This window comes from Gossypium hirsutum, chromosome D12 (genome assembly GCF_007990345.1).
Source record: "Gossypium hirsutum isolate 1008001.06 chromosome D12, Gossypium_hirsutum_v2.1, whole genome shotgun sequence".
NCBI classification, from domain to species: domain Eukaryota; kingdom Viridiplantae; phylum Streptophyta; class Magnoliopsida; order Malvales; family Malvaceae; genus Gossypium; species Gossypium hirsutum.
Genome location: NC_053448.1, coordinates 36,341,648 through 36,347,968, shown reverse-complemented (window position 1 = coordinate 36,347,968; position 6,321 = coordinate 36,341,648). Strand labels below are relative to the sequence as shown.

Sequence of the window (6,321 nt, the reverse complement as noted above, 5' to 3'; positions counted from 1 at the left end):
TTATGGCCTTTTTAAATTGTTTTAGCATTCCAATCAGTTTCTCTTTCTGCTTTTTAGTTAGCTCTACTGAAATAATCACACGCAAAGTAGAAGTGTCACCTAAATAAACATATTTTACGTGTGAAGGAAGTACCTTAAATTCTAATTTAGGTGGCTCCTTGATTGACGCTTTTAGTTGGACATGCTCTCGATTTGCTAATTCCAATGATTCAAAGTGGGATTGCAGAATAAATCCCCTTAAATTAGCTTCAAGAAAAGCTAAGTGCTCTTCCCCTTTCTCATCACTAGAAGGTTCTAACATTAAGACTCTTTCCAATGGGTCCTCAGCAGAACTAAGTTCCCATTCTGCGGCTAACTCCTCCAATTTGGATACTATAGAACACTCATCAATTGCGTCAGGAAATCACATAGATTTAAATACAATAAATGTTACCTGGTTGTCCTAAACACGTATGGTAAGCTCGTCTTTCTGCACATCAATTAAAGTCCATCCTGTTTCCAAGAAAGGCCTTCCTAGGATGATTAAGCTCGTCTTTCTGCACATCAACTAAAGTCCTTCCTATTTCTAGGAAAGGCCTTCCTAGGATGATTAGCACCTCTTTGTTTGCTTCAAAATCTAAAATAACAAAGTCAGCAAGAAAAATGAATTTGTTTGCACGTACCAATACATCATCAGTTTTTCCTTCTAGATGTGCTAAGGATCGATTTGCTAAAAGACAATTGGTTGAACTTCCACTTTTTCTCGAGCGTCAATCGACTCTTCATTAATTTCGACAGTGTTGGGCTCTAATGTCTTTTCGCTTCTTAGAGTCAATACTTTGCGATGTTCTTTCCTTGAATTTCTAGGATTTTTCGTATCAGTGGGCAAAGCACCTTGTGGTTGGTGTCAAAGTTCAATAGCAAGTTAACCCACTTGATTCTCTAAATTCCTTAGAGTGGTATCATTCTTTGCCATATACACTTTCAATAGGATTTCCAAGCTATTAGAAGGTTCAACTTGTAGTGATTTCTAAACTTGTTGGGTAAATCTAGGTGGCTGGGTTGGTTTGGGTTGCATGTAAGTGTTACTCAGTCTAGCTCTTTGCTTACTCCAAGAAAAATTCAAGTGGTTCCATAATGATGGGTTGTAAAAATTAGATTTTGGTCCTTGCCTACCTTTGTTTTGGTTTTGATTACCCATGTAAAAAATTAACTCATGGTTTGATAGGAAATTTTTGAACAAGTGCCCTTCCCCACAATATACATAAGCTATGTTCTCGAATTGATTAGGTGGCTGAGCTGCAACACTATTAAACCCATTAGTAGTAAAATTCTTAAGCATTGAGGATATTGAAGATAATTGAGCTGCAAGTTAAGTGAGGGCATCCACTTCATGCACTCCCACGACTCGTCTTCCTGAAGGTACTCGATTGGTTGGCCATTAGTAATTATTGCTGGAAATTCTCTCAATAATTTCACAAGCCTCATTATAAGACTTAGAAATGATAGTACCATTAGCAAAAGCATCATCACCATCCTCGTATATGCGTTGAGACCATTGTAAAATGTCTCCAGTTGGATGCAATGCGGGGTTCCGGATGAGGGCATTTCCTTAATAGCTCTTTAAATATTTCCCATGACTCATATAAAGATTTTTCATCCATTTGCTAAAAGGTAATGATTTCATTTCGCAACTTAGCATTCTTGCTAGGTGGGAAATACTTCATTAGGAAACGTTCTGCCAACTCTTGTCATGTTGTAATGGAATTGGGGCAATGAGTTCAACTAGGCTCGGGTTTTGTCGCTCAGTGAGTATGGGAACAACTTCAGCCTTAGTGCATAGTCAGGTACTCCGACTAGCTTGAAGGAATCACTCACCTCCATAAACAATCTAAGGTGAAGGTGAGGATTGTTAGTAGGCATTCCACTAAATTAGCACACTATGTGAAGCATCTGGAACATAACTGGCTTCAGCTCGAATTGTTGTACATTGATTTTGGGCCTTTTAATTCCCGAATTAAACTCATTAAATAGAGGCACAACATACTATCTTAAGGCTCGATCCCTGTCATTAGTAACAAATAGGGGATTCTGAGCATGATTTGCTCCATTTCCTTGATCCCGGTTCTTGAGGTTCATCTCATCGGTCCTTTTTTGAGTTGCTTGTCTTCTTCTTTATCAAAAATTCCTTTCAATTTCAGGATCTACAAGGAGTAATTTAATAATTTGATTAATACTCATAAACACATGAAACAATCACAAAAAATAATGGAATTAAAATTTAACAGAAAAAGAAACCAAAATGCAAAATTAGCAATTTCACAAATAATGTTTTTTAAAACAGTCCCCAGCAACGACGCAAAAAACTTGGAATGACAGAAATTTGCAAGTGTAGACAATCGTATCAAGTAATAAATTGCTAAGTATATCGAGTTATTGTCTCCACAGGGTTGTTAAGCAATTTTTTTATGAAAAAATATAACTTAACAATTTGGCGAAGGTAAAATAATATGAGTTGAAAATGTGATGCAATTGAATTAAATGAATTAGCTATCTAACTTAATAAGCTAAAATTTATCTAGGCGTGAAATTAAAATTATAAAGAAATGCAAGTCCTGAAAATTTTATCACAATTTAGCATTTAAGTGTTAGAACAATCCTCCTTCGTAGCTTTGGATCATTCAATTTATTAAAAGATGTTACAAAAATTTTGTGGCTAAATTGAATATTTAACCCTAATCACATTTAGTAAAATACTTGACTTAATTAACTATTAAAAACCTATCTCACATATTTCTATGTTTAATAGATTTAAAATGTCATAAGTAAAACAATTTACAAGGTTATGTAAGTTAATAATAATTTTTGTATTATTATAGATTTCATCCCTATATGTTTAAACATTACATCATAAAAGTATTATGTTGATTAATTAAAATATTTTTTTAGATTAATTAATTAATTAATTAATTGATACATACATTCCTTTACATAAATCATGCAACAGAAACTTAAATGTGATTTTACTTGTATGAATAAACAGATCAAAAAGCACAGAACATCTTTTAACAAAATTAAATAAAACAAACTATGGAAATTAGATCATTCCAACACAAATGAATTTAAGCTACCATGATATTATTGAAAATAAAATGCTTAATTGAAATCATGTTTATGAATTGAACAAAACAAAAGATTAGAAAGGGATGAGAAAATTCTAGCCGAATTTGGATGTTCCCGAGGCAAGATCTGTTTGCTTATTCCTTTGTTCTTATGAATTACTGCCACAACCAAGCAAATTACTCTCAACAAAGTTGACTAAGGCTACTCCCAGGGCTATGCAAAAGCTCTTTTCCAAGAAAGGGAATGGAAAAAAAGAGAGGAAAAAAACTAGTGAAAAGAAGAGAGAATGAGAGTGAATAAAATTATGGATGAATGAACGAGTCAGTATGAAAGGCATTTGAGGCCTCTATTTATAATAATAGGCGAGGGTTAAAAATAGCAAATAAGAGCCTTGAAAATCTTCCTCAAGTGGTCGACCATGCTAAATAGGAGGGGAGGTTGGGATAGTTTGCTAATTTTGTCTTGTGGCTAGAAATAATATGCATGAAAAGGGAAGGGTTGGATCATGATTAAAAGAAAGGTTTGAGGGTTATTTTTCAATTATAAGAATCAACTTAATTAGCTAATTTGGGCAGCAATTGGGTTAGCTTGGGCTGTTCTTTCCTTTGTGGACTAGTCCCCTTCAAATTAATTAATTTGGTCTCATTTCTCTACTTTAGGCTAAGAATTAATTCAACCCAATTGTTACCAAATCAAATCAATTTTTAATGGGTCAAAATAAAGCTAATTTGGGGCATCAATGGAAGTTAAATAACCAGCCATCTTCATGTGATAGATGCTTCGAAAGATACTTCAGCAATCTGATCTTCTCAAGGTGATTACCGAGCTGATTTTTCTTCCATTGTGCAAAGTTGTCCAAAATTGGTTGAATTACGCAAATTATTATATAAATAATTACAATTAAAAATGTATCATAAATTAAGTTTAATTTAATTATTTTATAGTTAAAGAATAAAATTTGAAAAAAAAAATTACTTAGAACTTGCATGAATTAATGTTCAAAAGGTGCTGAAATAGTTTGTATATTTTAGTGTTTTCACGTACTTTCTATGCATAATTTCTATATTCACTTATTGGTACTTACCTTTCAATTCGCCAATCTAAGAGCATATATCAACATACCGCTTATAATATCTTAACCATTCTGAGAACTTGAGGGACTTAGCCAGTTCGATCACCATGCACATAGGGGTACTACTTTCTATTCTTTTAGGTCAGAGGATCGGCTAAATCTATGCTTTCATACTACTATATTTGTAACACCCCACACCCAACCCGTCCGTCAGATCCGAGTATGGAGCGTCACAAATGGACCTATACTTTCTTTTTATCATCTAAACTACAAATAAAGAGGCTGACATAAAACCAATAATAATTCTTACATAAAAGGCATTAAGCCACTAAATTTTTAGATCCTCACAGTTTCAGTTTCTAATCAAACTATTTGTTTACAAAGAATTTCTTAAAATTTAGCTAAGGACGGTCTATCCTAAAAATCCAGATCCTAAATATGTTATCTGGCTTCGCTAAAATAGTTCCTTAGGTGAAGCCTCCAATAGTACCCTCGTCCTATGTACATGACTCTAGCTGCCTACTATCACCGATCTCCACTATATTTGGCTAGGTCCCTCCTCGAAGTCATCGATCAATCTCGCAAATCCTAGGATTATCAATTAGCTTCATAAGTTCAAGAGAACTTAGTTACTTCCTTTACTACAACATAAATAAATGAACTCTATCACACGAGGGAAACCAATGCAAAATAAATTAAATATAAATTTACTCCATGTTCGCTCATGACCAGTTTGTCTTGTCAAGGTGGCAGAATATACCTTGTCCTCTGAGTTACTCGCTCATCACGAGACCATCCTCTGATCGATCTTTCCACTCGATGAATACCAGTCATCTCTCCATACCAGCAAACCTAGCCTCTCTTCTTATCTTACTTTCATTTCACATTTTCATCACTTGAGGTATTCATTGACCTTTATCTAACTTAGTTGTTTGTCGGCTTCCCTTTTATGAGCCCTTTTTGTATCATTTTTTATTATCTGCCCAAGCATTCTTAGAGTACACCTTCCTAGTGGACTCTCTCTAACCATACCTTAGTCTTGGAGGACTCATTAACATTCTGTGTTGCGCTAACTTATAGCAAGTCTTACTCCACTAACGAACCTATACATTATCATTTTCGTGACTATGCAAGTTTGCTATATCACTTACTCATTTCCTACCTATGGATTTATCCTTTCTGCGATGAACTCGCACTAGACTTTCTTCAAAGAGAACAATCTTAATAGACACACTATCCCCTGAATAGAAATCCATATCCTAGAAGGGCACTTCTCAATCCTTCAATGAGATTTTCTTCTCGAGTACAATTTCATTGTGCAGCCCTTGGTGGCTCTTCATTTTGGATCCTTATTGAGATCTTCGGATATTTCCTTTCTTCATTTTCATGAACAGGCCAGCTCTTGCCTGTCCTATCTTCCCTTACTTCTCATTGGGTCTTCGTCCATGCCTCATTAGCCTTCATTTCTACCCTTAATGCATTCTTCATTTGACGGATACCTTATGATCCACTTGTCATACTTATACTTTCCTTTGCCTCTTCTACCACCTGCGTGGAATCTCATACTTGGCACACTGACCATATACTCCTCACTTGGGGTCCTAGCGTATTTTTTCACATCTACTCCATAGCGGACTCTAGGGCTGTTGTAGCCGAGCTATGGTCTTAATTTCTTCTTACCTTATTCTTTACGTCCCTGTGGACTCACCAATGTTTACTGTCTTGTAAAACTTAGTCTATTCCGTGTTTATTGTCTCAGTGGACTTCATCTTTATGCATGTCATGGAGTCATTCATCCATGGTCTTACACCTATCTACCATCCTGGCATACTATCATATGATGCCATGGAGACTTTCATCCATGGTCTTACTCATCATAACGAGTTGTTATAACCTCTTTCATCTATGGTCTTACACCGCATACCTTATACCATTTACCTTGCTGCCATGGAAACTTTCATCCATGGTCTTACGCCATTACCATTTATCGTGTACCATGCTACCATGGCATCTTTCATCCATGGTCTTACACTACGTACCACATTCCAAACTACCTTAGAATCTTTCATCTATGGTCTTATACCATATACCATCATTACGATGTCGCCCCTGTAGCATCAGTCAATACCGTCGTCACGGTAAATACC

The 6,321-nt window shown here is 35.4% G+C and overlaps 1 non-coding gene across 1 annotated transcript; it reads left to right on the top strand.

The window, feature by feature from the left end:
- The first annotated feature begins 1,569 nt into the window (after positions 1-1,569).
- Positions 1,570-1,676, top strand: LOC121224813 (small nucleolar RNA R71). The gene has a single exon (XR_005922557.1). It is a non-coding gene; the product is annotated as a small nucleolar RNA R71 (small nucleolar RNA).
- Positions 1,677-6,321: the final 4,645 nt, after the last annotated feature.